Genomic DNA, 19937 nt, shown 5'->3' on the forward strand with positions numbered 1-19937 from the left:
TAAATTGTTATTCTTTTTGTGTAAATATCATGCTTGTGGACCCACATGTACTTAGCTATATACTACAATTTGGGTATCAAGTATATTGGGGATATTTACAGGTAATTTAAGTCTTTCGCTGAACTTTTAAACACATAGCTTAGATGTGGGTATGCTGTGGTGAGGTACTATATCAGATGATCCTAGCAGGTTTTGGATTAACCAAAGTTAACTCGGTCACCGATCCAGTTCTGTGTGAACGAGGCGTGACAATGGTGGTATCAGAGTGTGATGCTCTATCCACTCACAGCTTACCATTTAGACCTCATAAAATCTATAATAGGAAATGGGATTGGGTAAATGTAAAACATTTTAAAGAATTAAAAGTAAAAAAAAAATGGTTGCATTTAATTATTGCATTTCATGGCATGCATGAGAGAAATTTTTCTTGGAATAAATAAAAGATTAATTATTTGATTGCAAAACCCATCGATTACAGATTTAACAAAATTTTGGCAGCATAACAACGCTGAAACAAGATTTTGTAAAATTTTCAAATAGATGCACCTAATAGACAACATACATATATGAATAGGCATAATCAATAAAGGCTAACTAACATTGTTACAACCGAATTACAATAAGTTTATCAAGCAGAAAAAACTAACTAAAAGTCACCAACAACATCATAATACCACACTAGCAAGTCCAAATTACAGAGAAAAGTACAAAAAAAAGTCCACCATAAATACATAAACAACATAGAGACAAGTAAAAAGCTGATTAGGATAGGCAAGCTAAGTTCTCAGAGACCCTCGTCATCATCTAGCTCTACTACTCCATCCCACCTAGGACTCAATTTAACATTGAGCCGATGGCTGTAGTAATCAAACCTCACATTCACTAGTTGCACATCCCTTTGGAGTCGGGTAAAGTCTGCTGAAATAGTATTGGCCATTATATCCAAATCCTCGCTCAATCTTAGGAAGGAATTCTCTAATGCAGCCTACCTTTCTAAGATATTTTCCTCTCTAGTAGCACTCTCATCTAGTCTTCTCAGAAGCTGATCTTGCCCATCTTTTAAGGCCCTCATGCTAGTCACCATGCTCTCAAAGTCAAATGCATCACTCTCAGGTGGTGGGGCTCTATGCTGTGGGTCTGTAGCCTTAGCAAAGTTAGGATAGCATATCTCAAATCAAGAGGCTCTTCCTTGATGATATCCTCATCCAGAAAGTCCTCCTCCTCGAATTGAGGAACATAATCCTTGTCCTCCTCACTATTCTCCTCCTCCTTCATGTGGACATCCTCCCTGTTCCTACCTCCTTGAGCTCCTGCCCTCTAAGGCACATCCATAAGAGCTTGGAGACCCATCCTGCGTAGGTTTTCCCTGCTAAATTTGTCCGTTGGAGTCTTTCCCTCTTCACCACTCAAATCCACCCCAAAGAACTCGAAAACCCTAATGAGGGTCCTACCATATGGGAAACCTCCATCCTCAGGATGTGTGGCATGATGCTCCATAGTCTTAAGTATAATGTAGGGCAAGCATAAATGCTCAGCACCTCCCTCCAAGGCCTTGTAGATGCAAAAGGCTATGTGGGCTGCCATGAAGCTCACTTGGTTCCTATGACCTCCTCTAGGGAGCAAATTAAACTGAACCAAGTGAGAAAATACACGAGCCTCAGGGTTGTATGTCGCCTTGGAATCCGGACGTACCTTGCTGCCACTAATGGTCTCGTAAATGTGGTCCTGCATCTCCGAACTTAAAGATGGGACCACGGGCTTACTCTTTGGGGGGCTATAGAATTGATGCCCAACTGATGACATATCTAAAATACTAGCAAGAGTGTCCACAGTCAAATGAATGTTCCCCCCTTTCACCATGCTAGTGATTGAGTACTCCCCATACTGGCAAGAGTCCTCCAAATTACAATAAAATCTTCGAACAAGGTGTTCATAGCATGGGTGGTCAATATTAAGGATGTATTGTCAAGCCAGTGCAGTAAATCTCTCTTGTAGTTGAATCTTATTGAAATCACAAGCTACCACCGTTTTCTCCATCATTACAGACCTTTTTAGGAAGGTCTTCCAATTCGTTGCTGCCCTCATACTCCAGAAGAGTCTCTCATCATAGTCTAGAAGATCTATGGGGGCATGTCCTTGTTGCCTTGTGCGGATAGCTGAGGAACTAGTCCCTACACTTTTCTTTTTTGAAGTTGTGGCCCTACGTCTATTAGAAGAGAATGCAGGTTCCTTACCCTTGCGAGAAGACATCTTAGTAAGAAAAGAGAAGAAATAGTGATAAGTAAGAATGTTGCATGACAAAGGAAGTAAACAGGAGGGTGAGCAAGCACATGTAAATGCACCCAAATACATAATATAGATCATTATAAAAAGAGGGGTGATTAAGCCATAGAGAAATGAATAGAAGGAAATCCCCAAACATGACATCCACTAGCATGTTGTAAAATAGAAGAGTAACAAAGGAGTATAAAGCATGGCAAGGGAGAAGTGATGGAAAGCCTCATAAGAATTTCCTCAAGGGGGTAATTAGTGTCAAATGGTAGAAAGTCCCCAATGTTAATGTACAAGTTCAATCCAAGAGAATGAAAATCCCATAAAAGTATGGAACTTGAAGCTTACATGTCAATGATAGTAATACCTATCATTATACAACCAAGAATATGCAAAAAATTTCTATTATGACATTGAAGCACAAGGAATGAGGGAGAGATTTCCATTTTTGGAGAGAAAAAAAAATTTCATGATCATAGGGGTCATCGAGGCATACAACCAACAAGTGTAAGTCAAATATCATTGCACCAACAATTAATGGTAAGTGATTCAAAGTTGTTCACAAGTATGGAACGAAGTGAAGAGAATCATAGAAACCCTAAGAAAAAAAAAATTTCAAGAAACCTAACACAAAAGAGATGGATTTTCATAGAAATGAGATGGAATTACAAGCATATACAAGTTGCCATGATCCTTCCAACAATGTAAGTGCAAATCAAGGATAAGAAATCCCAATTGAGTTGTTAATTAGGCAGAAAATAGAAGAAATAGAAGAAAACCCTAAATTGGAGGAATTAGGGCACGGTTTGGGATTTTCTCTCATAGATTGGTTAGTAAATCCCAAAACTATGAATGAGACACAAAGGAAGCATCATATTCTCATGGAATGACTATTCTATGGAAAGAGCCATGAAAGAAGTCAAGTTTTGGGAAGTATGGATGGATTCAACACCTAAAATATATGTTCCAAGAAGAGAAATGGAGAAGAGACTTACTTGAGAGTGAAACGTGCTTGAATCTTTCAAAATCCGTGGAATCGTTGAATGAAATCGTGAGTGGATGCACCGGGTGGCACAATAGCTCGAACCTACAGGGAGAAAGAGAGCTCGACCAATAGAGAGAGTATACCTGCTGCTATTGAGAAAAGAAAGATTCATTTCATATTTAGAGAAGTGAAATCCTATGACTTCGGTAGTTAAGTAAGGTATTGGGGATGGGATAAAGCCTTTCTTTCGAGGCGATGTTCGCAGATGTTGACACTAGGTTCGACTCAAGGTTTGGAGGTGAAAGACGTTAATGCTAAACCTATTCCCCTGCAGAGTGAGGCTCCCTTCTTAATATTAATAGGGGTTTACTTCGAAAAGTATGTTACCAACTGAAGGCAGTTAACACAGGGGTTTTGGGTGGCTACAACTGTAGTTTAGAAACTTGGGTACGAGACAAAAGTTGGGTATCAACAAGAGAAGTTCTGAATCCAACGCTTTGGACTAAGACTTTGAGGCAAGGGGAAAAAAATTCTAGACTGAAAGAAGTAGTTCTGAGAGAATCAAGGAAAGCTTCTTCAACAAGTCCCTCATCCGCTTCGAAGGCAGAGGAAAGGGAAACTTAACTTAGATCAAATACCGGGATCGGAAAGTCTTTAAAGCAACCGAATCTTCAACCTGAAAAGCAACCTCCCGTCAAGGGAAGGGCTTACAGCAATACTAAACTACTCGTTTAATAGGGATGGGATAGGTGCAAAAGCTATTCAACTTAGCCAGAAAGCTTGGCTCAAAGAAAATAGGAAAGCCTATTTCTTAGTTTCTAGAGTTTGTTCAGGAAAGTAAAATCTCTAACTTCAAGTTGAAAACAGATTCAATTCCATTTAATTCTGGATCTATTCCAAATATACAGATTGTGCTGAAGATTCAAAACCTTTCTTCTTTCCTTTTTTTTATAAAAAAAAGATCAAAAACAAATTCCAATGGATTTAACTTATTTCTTCGATAAATAATGAATCCTTTTCTAGAATGGCTCACTATCATTTTTAGATCTTCTAGGCCAAGATCTTTGATTTCCATAAGATCTTCTTCACTCACTCTCCCGGCGGATGGGTAATACCCGGAATAGCTATTTATGATACTATGCAATTTGTGCCACCAGATGTGTATACAATATGCATTGGGATTTGCCGCTTCAATGGATCTTTTATCGTGGTCGGAGGAGAAATTACCAAACGTATAGCATTCCCTCACGCTTGGCGCCAATGAGTTTTTTTATTTGTATTTGAGAAAAAAAAACTATGCCTTGAGTTGAGCCTAAGAGTAGAAGATAGGAGAAATGAAGAACAAAGAGGCTTAAAAGCCTCCTCAGGTTGGACTGGAGGGCCCCGACCCTGGTCGCCCACCGGTAGGAAAAAAAATTAATTATAAAATAAAATAATAATAATAATACATTATTAACAATAATAAAGGAAATAATAATAACACAAAAAATCGAGCGGGGGGCTGCACCCCCTACACCCCCTTGCAACCCCCACGGCCCGCTAACCAGCTAGCAGGACCGTCGTCCTACTTGTCGAAGCACTAGCATAGTACTCTTGGGGCTAAGCTGTGGCTGGATGCAAGACATCATACACTACAATACCCCATGTTTTGGCATATAATTATGTGGCCAGGTTGAAAGTTTAAGGTCAATCTAAGAGTGTGTGAACCATATAGTGAAATTGATTTCATGGGCTATGTCATAGAATGGGAAATAATTATGTGCTTATGTAAATTCTAAGGTACTTAACCAATGTTTTATGTACGGAATGATCCAGGTGCAAGGACATGATGGTATGCACTAGATCCGGTAGCAATGCTCGAGGAACCTCACATCGACCACCAAATCCTCGAAGGTCCCGCTCTGTGGGGGAAACCCCACTTCCACAACCTCAAGAAACCCTTGACCAAGGTGACCACACTTCCGGATCCTCCACCTGTCATCACTCTGAGTGATGTTGCAACCATAGTCCAATAGTCACAGCAAGCCTTCCAGCAACAAATGCTCCAGCAGCAATAGGCATTTATGGCTGCTATACAACAACAGTTAGACCTTCCTCAACCTAGTCAACATCTTCGGATAATTACGCCACAAGACCCACCTGTAGGGTCTAGTATGGGACCACAAACTGGAGAAGCACCACTTGGTACGACACCACATGAGCAAGCCGGAGGTACACCTCTAATTCTGCCACTCAGCACTCCTCCATTTATGGTGCCCCCTCCGTACCCTTACTATTCGACATATGCACCCAATTACCCGTCGACGAATAATACGACAAAGGTAGTGGAATCTTTCAAGAGGAACTTACCACCTGTATTCTCTAAGGTAATCCTCTAGAGTTGGACTAGTGGATCTAAGAGCTGGAAAAGATATTTGAGGTAATTGAGTGCACTGAGGCACAGAAGCTTATTTGTGCAGGGCTATAACTCAAAAATGAAGCCAACTCTTGGTCAAGCCTCTAAGCCTATATTGTTTGCCGCACATCCGAAGCCCACATGGGAGTAGTTTAAGGAGTTATTTTTGACAAACCATTACCCTCGTAGCTTTAGAGACCATAAAGAGACGGAATTCATGGCCTTGACTCAAGGGAATAAGACTATCCTTGAGTATCAGTAGTAATTTGAAAGATTGTTCCATTTTACCCCTAAGCATATGAGGTAAGCTGAGGAAAAGGCTGCAAGGTTTCTGAAGGAATTAAAGGCATCTATTGGGTCAGTGCTCGAGGTCTTAGATTTGACGGATTATAACCAGATTGTGCAAAAGGCTAAAACCATGGAAGATAAGCAGAAGGGAGAACAATCCCTCACACCTGGATTGTGGAAGAGGACTAATCCATTTCTGGACATGGGCAACTCATCCAAGGTATACCATGGGTCGTATAGTTCTGGGCCTACATATAGGCAGCCCTATAGGCTATCTGGCTACCTTCTTCGACCAGCTGGTGGTCTGGGCTCTACATCTTTTCGTCCGAACACTAGTATGATGCCTACAGTCACAAGGGCACCCCATCCCCCATCTACATCAGGTCAAGTACAAAGGGTCCATGCCCCAATTTCGACGTCACAGAGCCGTTGCTTTAATTGCCACTCATATGGGCATTTCTCCAAAGACTGTCGAGTCAAACCAGCCTTACCATCCAGTCAGCCCTCTATGTACAGTCCTCCCTTAACTCGAGGGAATCAACCGCAAGGAAGAATATATGCCTTATCAGCTGAGGAAACTGAGGCCAGCACAGAAGTGGTAGCAGGTACATTTTAATTTTAAATTTTCCTTATGCTAAATTTTGATGACCTGCTATACGTATATGCATTGTTGCACTAGGTATTCTACCTGTATCGGGTATACCAGCCTATGTCTTATTTGATTCAGGAGCTACACATTCATTCATATCTAAGAGATTTGCTGAGAAACTTGTTAGTATGCCTACAGGCAAAGTTACACAGTTGAAGGAGGTGTATGGGTCATGCCCAGTTAAAATCAGTGGAAAGAAATTGGATGCACAACTCATCAAATTCAACATGCAGAATTTTGACGTTATACTGGGCATGGATTGGTTGTCGACCCATCGAGCAAATGTGATGTGTGTCGAAAAACTAATTAGGGTGACAAATGATGAAGGGAAAGAACTGGTATACCAAGCAGATAAAATAAAACAGGCTAGAAAGGCCCTCATCTCTGCTCTTCAAGCGGTAAAGTTGTTGAAAAGTGGATGTCAGGGTTACTTAGCATCGGTATTTAATGTTGATGCAAAGGTTACACCTCTAGAAGAGGTAGAGGTGGTTAAAGAATTTCCCAACGTCTTTCCAGATGATCTGATGTAGCTACCACCTGATAGAGAGTTAGAATTTTCTATAGACTTGAATCCTAGAGCAGCTCCAGTGTCTAAAACTCCATACAGGATGGCACCAGCCGGATTGAGGGAGTTACAGACGCAGTTGCAAGAATTATTGGAGAGGGGGTTTATTCGCCTAAGTGTTTCACCTTGGGATGCCCCAGTATTGTTTGTCAAGAAGAAGGATGGCAATTTGGGTATGTGCATCGATTATCGGGAATTGAATAAGCTAACCATTAAGAATCGGTATCCATTGTCACGCATTGATGATTTGTTTGACCAACTACAAGGTGCAAAGGTATTTTCAAAGATAGACCTTAGATCAGGCTATTATCAGCTCAAAATAAGAGCGGCGACATACCCAAGATAGCTTCTCAGTATGGTCACTATGAGTTCCTAGTGTTATCTTTTGGGTTAGCCAATGCACCGGCAGCATTCATGGATTTAATGAATCGAGTATTTCACGATGTCCTTGATAAATGGATAATTATTTTATTGATGACATCTTGATCTACTCTAAGATGGAAGAGGATCACACTCAACACCTGAGGATGGTATTACAAAGGCTGAGAGAACAACAATTGTTTGCCAAATACAGTAAGTGTGAATTTTGGCTTAAGTAAGTTGGATTCCTAGGACACGTAGTGTATAAGGATGGAATCGAGGTGGATCCTGATAAGGTGAAAGCAGTAGTAGAGTGGGAAAACCCCAAGAGCGTTACAGAAATTAAAAGTTTTTTGGGTTTAGCTGGGTACTACCGGAGCTTCATTAAGAATTTTGCTCGGATCTCAGCACCAATGACTAAGTTAACCAAAAATGGGGTAAAATTTGAATGGATAGAGGAATGTGAGAAGAGTTTTTAGGAATTGAAGAAATGGTTGGTGTCAGCCCCTATGTTGACCATCCCTGAAGGTACAGGTCGAATGACAGTTTACATTGATGCTTCTAAGGTCGGGTTGGGTTGGGTTCTCATGCAACGCGGTAAGGTGATAGCATATGCATCCCGAAAACTAAAGGAATATGAGAAGAACTACCCCACTCATGATTTGGAACTAGCCACAGTTATTTTTGCTCTAAAGATTTGGCGACATTATTTGTATGGGGAGAAGTGTGAGATATACAGTGATCACAAAAGCCTTAAGTACTTTTTCACCTAAAGAGATTTGAATATGAGGTAGAGGAGATGGTTCGAGCTCATGAAGGATTATGACTGTGACATTGAGTATCATCCTGGCAAGGCTTATGTAGTGGCAGATGCGTTGAGTCAGAAGGCACAGACTGTGTCACTCTCACACTTAGCAGTCAGCCCACAACTTGTACAAGAGGTGATGCTAATGGATGAAACCCTCTTATATGAAGGAGCAACCTTAGAGATTGAACATCAACTAGAAAACATTAAATGGTTAACTGTATCCCTGGCAGCTCTATAGGTGCATCCGTCTATTAGGCAAGAGGCGATAATGAAACAACCTTTGGATCCTGAGTTACAACGGATCAGAGTTAAGATTCAAGAGCAAACAATGAATAACCCTGATTTCGTTTTAGCCAGCGACGGGGCATTATTGTTTCGAGGTAGGTTGTATGTGCCCGATGATTTGGAGATACAAGACAAGATAGTGCAGGAAGCATATAGCTCTGAGTACTCACTCCACCCAGGAAGTACAAAGATGTATAAGGACCTCAAACAAACTACTGGTGGCCAAACATAAAAATCACAATAGCCCTATATGTGGCAACTTACCTTACATGCCAAAAAAGTAAAAGCTGAGAGGCAACGACCTTAGGGTACTCTTCAGCCACTCCCAATTCCAGACTGGAAGTGGGATAGGATTATGATGGACTTTGTCACCAGACTACCATGCACGCTTAAGGGGATGGATATGATTTGGGTAATAGTTGATCGGCTTACTATGACTGCTCATTTCATTCCCATCAAGACCAAGTTCTCTATGGCCAAGTTAGCACAACTTTATATGGATAACATAGTGCGCTTGCATGGAGTGCCAGTGAGCATTGTGTCAGATAGGGACCCAAGGTTCACTTTCAGATTTTGGAAAAGTTTTCAGCATGCTTTGGGATCACAAGTGAACTTGAGTGCTGCTTTTCACCCACAAACTTCTGGTCAGTCAGAGCGAACCATGCAGATATTAGAAGACATGCTAAGGGCATATGCAATGGAAATGAGTGGTAGTTGGGAAGAATATATACCTCTTATGGAGTTTTCCTATAACAACAGTTATCAAGCTACAATTGGGATGGCTCTATATGAGGCATTATATGGTAGGAAGTGTAGAACTCCTCTGTATTGGAATGAGGTAGGCAAACGTCGGATTATACAAATGACATATGACAAGGTCGATGTTATTCGAGAAAGGATTAAGGCAGCTCAGTCACGCCAAAAGAGCTATGCAGACACCCGCAGGAAAGACATTGAGTTTCAAGCAGGAGAAAAGGTGTTTCTCAATATTTCTCCTACTAAAGGGTTGCATAGGTTCCATAGAAAGGGTAAATTGAGCCTGAGATACATTGGCACATTTGATATTTTGACTTGAGTTGGCTCAGTAGCCTACATGCTTCCTCTTCCACCTTCCCTCGAAAATGTTCATAATGTATTCCATATATCCATGTTGAAGTAATACGTTCACGATCCATCGCATGTGTTACCCGTGGAACCAGAATATCTAGAAGCTGATATGACCTATAAAGAATAGTTAGCCAAAATCTTGGACTGAAAAGTGAAAACCCTTCGCTACCGCTCCATTTCCTTCGTAAAGGTGCGATGGACTAACGATTCACTTGAAGAAGCATCTTGAGAGAAAGAAGATGAAATCCAAGCCAAGTACTCTCATCTTTTCGAACAACCAGGTATGCTAAGTTTGAGGATGAAATTTTTAAAAAGGGGGGGTAAATGTGATACCCTACTTTTAAAACCTGGTTTACTTACATGGTTAACCCGATTTAACCATGCAGGACCCGAACCAGAGAGGGTTAAGGTGGGTTCCCTATAGACCATGATGGCAAGGGTGACTTTGAACACAGGTTAGCCAGACAAGTCCAAGACAGTGCCAAAGGAGACAGGTGTACCCAAGCCGTGTACATGCACGTATCAAAGGCCATGTACGGATAATGCTGGTATGTAGCCGTATCCTAAAATTTATACTTATTATAAATTATATTCCGAGAGTGAGATACATGCTAAGAGTCGAATTCCATTGAAATCTCAATTGTTTGGCTAAGTTTTGACTAACAGGTGGGCGGTCACAGGTGGGCGAACCCGCCCACCAGCATGACCCACCCATGTGGTTACTAAATATTGTCTAGTATAAAAAGTACTTATTGTTTTTCCTTTTTCTCATTTAATGCCTTAAAGAGTGGGTGAGAAAAGTAAACAAGAGAGAGAAAAGAAAGGAAGAAAAGAGAATGAAGAAGAAGAAAGGAAAAGAAAAAGAGAAAGAAATGATTTTAAGCGACGCCGAGGTTTGATCTTCTCATTCTGGCACCGAAAAAGTGATCCCCAACACAAGACCTACGATTTGAGGTGAGTGAAGGCTATACTTCTTAAACTTTCACAAAACCCCAAGTGAAATCATTGATTTGGGTAGAGTTCCTTGAGATCTTGTTAATCCCACTTGAGATGATGAATCTAAGGTTTAATAGATGATCTATGTGTTGATTTTGAAGGTTTAAAGAAGTGCTTGCAAGACTTGAGAAGCATTGGTGATTTCTTGAGTTAAGAGGTGATTTTGGGGTTTTGGAAGAGCTCTTGAGCAAAGAAGGTAAGATTGCTTTTCAATCTTTAAATCTAACTTAGATCTAGGTTAGAATCATCTTATAAAACCTTAGATGTGTGGAAAATGTGATTGGAATAGCCCTATTTGGTTTTCCGAAGGTTAAGGAGTGTTTTAAGTGAGAAAATCAATTTTCGCACCAACAGATGGGTGAAGATTGGCGGGCGAACCCGCCCACCTGTAGGGGCCCGCCTATTGGGGCAGAACCTTAACTCCAACAGGCGGGCAAGGACCGATGGGCTATCTGGCCCACCTGTTGAACCGGTGGGCTATCTGGCCTGCCTGTTGAACCGATGGGTGAAGGCCAATGGGCTATTTGGCTCGCCAATTGAACTGGTGGGCAAAGACCAATGGGCTATATGGCCTGCCTGTTGGACCGGTGGTCGAAGACAGGTGGGTTGTCTGGCCCACCTGTTGGCCCACCAGTCAAATTTTTTAGCCTGAATGGGCCTAAAACGGGCAGACAACCTTCTTTTATGATTTTAAACATGATTTAAACATTAAACCTCGTTAGTTTTGACTCCAAGATGGTGAAATGCTAACCTCATTCGCTTATGATAGGTTCCACTAGAATTTATGTTTCTCACGTCGGGTCACACCCGTACCGAATGTGAGCATTTGTACCCAACAAGTAGGTGGGGAGAGGACATTTGACTTTATTTTAATGCATGCTTTCATATTATTAAATTGTATCTAGACTAGCCATTTCATCATGTAAATTTTGTGTAGATTAGTCATCCTCATATGCCATTCGCACGCATTGCTTGTGCATTCTAAACAAATGATTTATGATATGTGTGTTGTACTTTACATTTTCAATGCTAAATGATTGATGTGCTTATGTGATGAATGGTTGGATTACTGTGCGTGATGCATTATTAGACTAGACACTGTAGTCGGTTTGGAAACGAGTATTGGTGGCCCGTGGTATGGGACGTGGTGGCACTATGCAATTGTAATTTATCATATAGGAGTATGCGGTTTAGGATTATCATTCCTTGTGCTACGACCCTTCCCAATAGGGGTTGAGGTGTTGGGTTACTGATGAGCATATTTATGTGTGAAATCTAGGGTATTAAAACATGCATTTTATATATTTAGAATGGAGCTACCTTGGGTTTTACTCTCTTTTTATAGGTTTTATATTTTAAAGGCTTTAAGCATTATCGGACGTCATATCTCTTCAACAACAACTACCTAGTGTAGTTGTTGAGCTATGGTTTGAAAAATTCCCTTGCTCACCAGGAGGTCTCAAGTTCGAATCTCATGGTTGTCTTTTTTTAGAGAATTTTGTTGAAGATTTCTTACTTTTCACTCACTTAAAGCACTAAGGTGATGGAGGAGATTTCCACATCAAATTAGAAGCAAAGAAAATCATGGAAGGGGTTCCTACGTAAAAAGAGAAGAAAAAAAAAAAGAAGAAATAAGTCTTGTCCAAATCTTCTCTCTCCTTCACATCATCACTAAAAGATTGTCCAAATCACACAAAGCAAGAAGGAAAATCATCCCTTGGAGGGAGGAAAAGAAGAAAAATAAATATAAAAAAAAGGAAAAAAAATAAGCAAAAAAAAAATTATAAGAAATTTTTCTAAGTTTATTTCTCTCTTCTCTCTCCTCCACCTTAGCATTTTTTGTCTCAAAAGATCTCACTACCAATTATGGGTTTTTCCCTTTTAAGAAAGAGATATTTGTTATTCTACCTCCCCATTCCCTATAAATACAACTCATGTAAGAGGAGGGGGGACAATTCATTCTTCTTCTACGGTTTTTTTTCTTTAGTTGCTCTATCTCTTTCTCTGGTTTTCTCTTTCCCTAGCTCTAGTTCTACGTTTATGCTTTAAACACTTTTGTAAGTTCTTTTTATTCAATTAATGCAAGTGTTTTTGTTTTTGATTCAGTCTTTTATTTTTATTGTTTAAGCAATTCAAATTGTAATTTTCAAGTTCTAGTTCTAGGCTTAGTTCTAGGTGTCAAGAACAAGTTATGAAGTATGTGTTTCAAGTTCAATTTATTTTTTCTTTAGATTTGTTTTCTCTAGTACTAGAAATTTCAGATTTGGTTTATTCCAAATCTGGTTTTTAGTACTAGTAGTATCTCAAATCGATCAAGTTTTCAGTTCAAGGGTTGAAGTTCAAGTAAGTAGGCTCCTTCAGTTGGTCTTCTCTCCCCCCTCTCATTCCCTCTTCTGACTACTCTTTCTTTCTTAAATTAGGACTTTAATTTCAGTAGTTACATTATTGCTATCCCTTTCCCTCAAGGTTCATGGCTAGTGTATGTATTGGCTTTGCCCCTCCTAGCCATAGAACCATTAATTTATCGTTTTTATTTTAATTGTCTCCATTTTCTTAAAGCTAAGTGGAGTAACTCTTGTAAGAGTGACTCTCTGGTCAAATAGGGAAGCTCATATTATGATGCATCCCTCGGGCTAAGTAAAGAAACCTACTTGTGAGTCTCTCTCTAGCTTTATCCCCTTTCCTTTACTTTATTTTTATTTTAGCATTTTTTTCTTTATTATTTTTTTAATTGCATGGGCTATTTATTTTTAGTTATTTATTTATTTAATTTTAATTGCGTGGCTTGCGTCTTTAAATTCTTAGATGACAAATGGTTAGAACGTTATTTTAGATACATATGTTTAGGATGGTAATTATAATTAGATCACAACCATTAATCAGTTCACTTTCGTATTATTAAAAAAAATAAAATAAAGTGGTTGCTCTCCCTGTGTTCGACCCGTAGCTACACTGATCCGTATGCTTGCGGTTACATTTTAAAATCTCAAACAAGTTTTTAGCGCCGTTGTCGGGGAGACAATTCCATGTTATTTTTCATTTTCTTTTGGTAAAACGAAATGCTTTTTTTGCTTTGCTTTGTTTTTCCTTTTTTTTTATTGAATTCCTGAGATTAACAACTTGCAATAATAGTTGTATCGGTGGAGGTCACCATGCCTCACAGTATGATAAAGATAGGTTTCGCCCTGTAGCAGTACCTCAGGAATTGATCTGAGCAACCACGGATCCCTGCCGGTAAGCTCCCAAAAAGCTAAAAAAAGAAAAATAAAAAAAAATCATTAAAAAAAGTTTTGCTATTCATTCTTTTGGGTATTTTTCTATTGTATGAGTGTTAAGTGGGTATGTAATACTAAGAATCGGTTAGAAAGAATAGATCCAACAAGTAGTAAACCTATACGTTTGCTCTCTTTAAAACCTTTCAATATGGGAGACCAACATCAGAACCCTTCACCTAAATCTCTAAAAGATAGGTTCTACCCTGCTAGAATAGACCTTCCTGCATAGTTCTACCATAAGCCCAGGGCAATGATTTTGAGCTCAAACCTCAATACATCACTAGGTTGCCCCACTTCCATGGGTTGACCTATGAGGATGCATACCTATTTCTAAGGAAATTTGAAGATGTATGTGTTCTAATTAAGATCTAACAGCTTTCTGATGATGTTGTTAAGCTTAGGTTTTTCTCTTTTGCATTAAAAGACAAAGCTAAGAAGTGGTTGTATGGGTTACCCACAAATTCCATAACCTCATAGGAACAGTTCACAGTTGTCTTCCTTAAGAAGTTTTTCCCAACTCACAAGACCAATAAGCTTAGAAGTGATATCCTTCAGTTTAGGCAAAAGCCTAGTGAGTCATTTTCTAAATTTATGGAGAGATTAAAGGATCTACTCCAAGAATGCCCTCACCATGGCCTAGACTTATAACATTTATGTCAAATAATTTATGAGGGTATTGATTACCCAACTGAACAAATGATAGAGTCTATGTGCCCTGAGGGATTCACATCCTTTACAGATGAAGGAAAGGCATGGGAATTCTTACTTGACTTAGCTGACAAAACCAGTGAGTGGGAATCAACCCAAGAGAGTGAAAGAACCATAGGAGGAAAAGGATATTTTGTGGATGGGATAGTAGCCAAGGAAGCCCATTTGGATAGCCTAATCAAGAGAATTGAGGCTATTGTTCCTGAGAGCCATCATCAGTCAATTTGGTTAAGATTTGTGCTTGGTGTCAGTCCCCTGAACATGTCATAGAAGAATGCCCCAACACCTTTGGGGGCACTTCTAATGATAGTGTTAATGTCTTATACCAGAATAATCCATATAGTAACACCTACAATCTAGGATGGAGAAATCACCTAAATTTCTATTGGAATCAGGGCAACCAAGCAGGGCCTTCCAATTTCCATAATCAAAGTCAACCTAGACTCCAAAGGCCTCACTTTGCACAACAATCTTTTTTTCAAAATACTTTTCCTAGGTCAAATATAGGACCTCAGGCTAGTTTTCCTTGGGCCCCTCTCCCGTCATCTTACCAGCAACCCCAGGGGTTTACCAACACTGGAGAGGCAAATAGAATAAGTGACCTAGAAAAAAAATTGCCCTCCTCATGACAAGCCATCAAAATCTTACAAGAAAACTCACTCAAGTAGCCTCAATTATGTGTGAGAGGGAGAAAAAAACTTTACCCAGTCAACCAGAGCCTAACCCTAAGCATCATCAGCTTGTTAGTTCACAAACATCAACAAATACACCACTGAATATAGTACAAGGTTAGACCCAACAAGGGCCCTCTAACCAATGTAATGTTGTTTATGCCATTAGAAGTGGTAGAGATTACCAATAGAGCGTTCCTAAATCTTTTCCATCTATTACTCCAGTTAACTCTCCTTCAGTTGAGGACACAAGTGTGCCGCTTGTTCCAGGTTCGTCTGATAAACCTAAAGACTCTTTTGAAACTAAAGATGATTTGGTTGAGGAAACCAAAAATGATTCTTCTGAAAAAGGGCAAATCCCTAACAGTCCTTATGTTCATCCTATCCCATTTCCTAATCGCTTGGTACACAAAAAGAAGACTGCGTTCATAGATAAAGTTTTAGAAATCTTCAAAAAAGTAGAAGTGAACATCCCTCTTTTGGATGCCATATCCCAGATCCCTGCCTATGCAAAGGTATTGAAAGATGTGTACTCACAAACGTATCACTAATGTGCCCAAAAAGGAGTTTGTTGCAGGTAACATTAGTTCCATAATTACTCAACCTATAGCAGCCAAATATAAGGATCCAGGGAGTCCTACCATATCTTGTGTCATAGGCAACACCTACATTGAGCATGCCTTACTCGACCTTGGCGCAAGTGTGAATCTTTTACCTTACCATGTGTACAAGCAACTTGGATTGGGAGAATTGAAAGCCACTGGAACTACTCTTCAGCTGGCAGATAGGTCTGTTAAGATTCCTAAAGGGATGGTTGAGGATGTCTTACTAAAGGTGGGGGAATTTATTTTTTCTATTGATTTCATTGTGCTAGATACAAAGCCCTTCTCAACCAATGGATGAGATCCCAATAATTCTAGGAAGATTCTTGGCTACCAGTAATGCATTAATCAACTGTCGGAATGGTTTCCTAAGATTATATTTTGGTAACCAAACTGTTGAGTTTAACATGTTTAGGATAGGCAAGCAACCACATATGGAAGAAGAGATCAATATGCTTAAGGATTTTTTGGATTTTTCTGATGATTTAGTTACCAACTTTGATATTGATTTTGATTCAGAATTTCAAGAGTGTATGGATGAGTTGGATGATGATAGTAAAAATTTCTTTTCTAAAGTCTTGAGTCTTCACACACCTATGGAGCCCTTAGGACCCCTTTCCAATTCCATTCCCAAACCTTCCATAATTGAGCCTCCTAAGCTAGATCTTAAGGAGTTACCATTTAATTTGAGGTATGCTTTCCTAGGGCCTGACCAGACTCTTCCTGTAATAATTTCTTCAAATTTGACTTCTAGCCAGGAAGAGGAGTTACTTAAAAAGTTAAAAGTTAAAAGATAATAAAGAAGCCCTAGGTTGGACCATGGCAGATACCAAGGGTATAAGCCCTTCTATTATGCAACATCATATACATCTTATGGAGGATTCCAAACCATCCATGAAATCCTAAAGAAGAGCTAACCCAGTGATGATGGAAGCTATTAAGAAAGAGATCCTAAAGTGCTTGGATCATGGAATATTTTATCCTATTTCTGACAGCCAATGGGTATGCCCAGTTCACGTAGTGCCTAAGAAGTCTGGTGTGATTGTAGTTCCTAATGCCAATAATGAACTAATTCCAACCCGTGTCCAATCTGGGTGGAGAGTGTACATAGACTACAGGAAACTTAATGTGACAACCTGGAAGGACCACTTCCTATTATCATTCATTGACCAGATGTTAGAAAGGTTAGTTGGATATGAATACTATTGTTTTCTTGATGGATATTCTGGCTATAACCAGATCCCAATTGCTTTAGAGGACCAACATAAGACCACTTTTACATGCCCATATGTAACATTTGCTTGCAGGTATATGCCCTTTGGGCTTTGCAATGCCCCTGCTATGTTCCAATGATGCATGATGAGCATATTTTCTGACATAGTCGAAAAATTCTTAGAAGTATTTATGGATGACTTTTCAATTCATGAGAATTCCTATTCTGAATTTCTTCATCATCTTTCTCTAATTTTGAAAAGGTGCATATCTAAGAACTTGGGTTTGAATTAGGAGAAATGCCATTTCATGGTTAAAGCTGGTATTTTTTTAGGCCATATAATATCCAAGGAGGGAATTAAGGTAGATAGAGCCAAAGTGGATTTAATTAATAATTTACCACCTCCTCAAATTGTTAAGGACATCCGGTCTTTTCTAGGGCATGCGGGCTTCTACAGAAGGTTTATTAAGAACTTTAGTCAGTTAGCCCGACCTCTCACTTCATTACTTTCCAAAGATCAGACTTTTGAGTTTTCTAAAGAGTGCCTAGAATCCTTCAAACAACTTAAGAAGGAGTTGACCAATGCACCCATTGTTCAACCACCTGTTTGGACTGAACCTTTTGAACTGATGTGTGATGCTTCGAATTTTGCCATAGGAGCGGTTTTGGGTCAAAGGATTAATAAGTTGCCCACTATTATTTACTATGCTAGTAGGACCTTAAATGATGCACAACTCAATTATATAACCACTGAAAAAGAATTTTTAGCGATTGTGTTTGCATTAGAAAAGTTTCGATCTTGCTTAGTTGGTTCACATGTGGTGGTGTATACTGATCATTCTGCTCTCAGATACTTATTTCAGAAGAAGGATGCCAAAACCCATCTCATTAGGTGGGTTTTACTTTTGTAAGAGTTTGATTTAGAAATTAAGGATAAAAAAGGAGTTGAAAACCTAGTTGCAGACCATTTATCCTGACTTTCCAATTCCCTGACTGTCAATTCTCCAATCAACAAGAACTTTTTAGATGAACAATTATTTGCAATGTCCAGTGAATCATGGTTTGCTGACATTGTCAACTTCTTAGTTTCAGGTGTAACTCCAGATCACTGGTCCGCCTAAGATATGTATAGATTTCATTCCCAAGTTAAGCATTTTTTTTTGGATGATCCTTATTTGTTTAAGATATGTCTGAATCAGATTATCCAACGATGTGTTCCTGATCATGAGCAACATTCTATTCTCTCTTTTTGTCATGATCATGCATGTGGTTGACACTTTGGACCTAAGAAAACTCCCGCAAATGTTCTCTAATACGGATTTTATTGGCCCACTCTTTTTAGAGATGCTTTTGATTTTTACAAGGCTTGTCCCACCTACCAGTCTTTTGGCCGTATCAATAAGAGAAAAATGATTCCTCTCAATCCTATTTTGGTAGTTGAGATCTTTGATGTATGGGGAATCAATTTTATGGGACCATTCCCTAATTCCTTTGGGAATTTGTACATACTTTTGGCTGTTGATTATGTTTCTAAATGGATAGAGGTCATACCTTGTAAAACTAATGACTACAAAGTGGTGGTCCAGTTTCTCGAAGAGAACATTTTTTTCCGCTTTGGTGCACCACATGCAATAATTAGTGATAGGGGTACTCATTTTTGTAATCAGCCTTTTGAGGCCCTAATGAAAAAGTATGGGATCACCCATAAGTTATCTACCCCTTATCACCCCCAAACTAGTGGCCAAGTGGAGGTGTCTAATAGGCAAATCAAACAAATCTTGGAGAAAACTGTTAATCCCAACCGTAAGGATTGGTCCCTTAGGCTCACTAATGCCTTATGGGCCCATCGAATTGCATTCAAGACCGACCTTGGTCAGTCTCCCTACTGTTTGGTGTATGGAAAAGCTTGTCACTTACCAGTTGAGTTGGAACATAAGGCCTTTTGTGCTATCAAGAAGTTCAACTTTGATTTGTCTGATTCGGGAATTCATCGTAGGCTCCAACTATCTGAGTTGGAGGAACTTAGGAATGAAGCCTATGAAAGTTCTAGGATTTACAAGGAAAAGACCAAAGTTTTCTATGATAGCACATTCTACGTAAATCTTTTATAATTGGTGATAATGTCTTATTATACAACTCTCGATTGCATCTTTTCCCTAGTAAGCTTAGATCTCGATGGGATGGCCTATTTATTGTCCATAATGTATATCCCCATGGGGCTGTGGAGATTTTGAACCCAGGAACAGGGTAATTTCGAAAGTTAATGGTCAGCGTTTAAAACCGTTCCTCGAGTTTCCTACTACTGGTAGTGAAGAGGTCATGGATTTCCATGAATCTCTTTACATTGATGACTAGCTTTTAATTGGGTATGACCCCCTTGCATTGTCTTCGTTTTTAATTCTTTCCATGCATTAAGGACATTGCATGACTTAAGTGTGGGGGAGGGAAACCAGTTTCTGCTTTTTTCACTTTGTTTTATTTGTTTTTTTTAGTTTGCTAAAGGATGAAGTCCTACTTTGGCTTTTGGCTAATGATCATACCATTCGGTTGCTTCATTAATGTGCAAAATAAAAGTTTTGACTAAGGTACCCATTTTGAACGTATAAAAACCTTGTTGAGAAGAAAGAAACAAGCTTGTGTCTTGAGATGGGACTTTCTTTTAAAAAATAAGAGACCCTTATTTTATGGTGTTGGATCATATGTAAGTCTGTGGGTTCCTTGTACTTTTGATTTGGAGTTGAGACATTCTTTTGAATTTG

At 39.4% G+C, this 19937-nt stretch overlaps 1 non-coding gene across 1 annotated transcript; it reads right to left on the reverse strand.

The window, feature by feature from the left end:
• Positions 1 to 14515: 14515 nt before the first annotated feature.
• On the reverse strand, positions 14516 to 14622 carry LOC122060336. Its single transcript, XR_006134355.1, has one exon. It is a non-coding gene; the product is annotated as a small nucleolar RNA R71 (small nucleolar RNA).
• Between the last annotated feature and the right edge of the window lie 5315 nt (positions 14623 to 19937).

Source organism: Macadamia integrifolia, chromosome 13 (assembly GCF_013358625.1).
Source record: "Macadamia integrifolia cultivar HAES 741 chromosome 13, SCU_Mint_v3, whole genome shotgun sequence".
NCBI classification, from domain to species: Eukaryota; Viridiplantae; Streptophyta; class Magnoliopsida; order Proteales; family Proteaceae; genus Macadamia; species Macadamia integrifolia.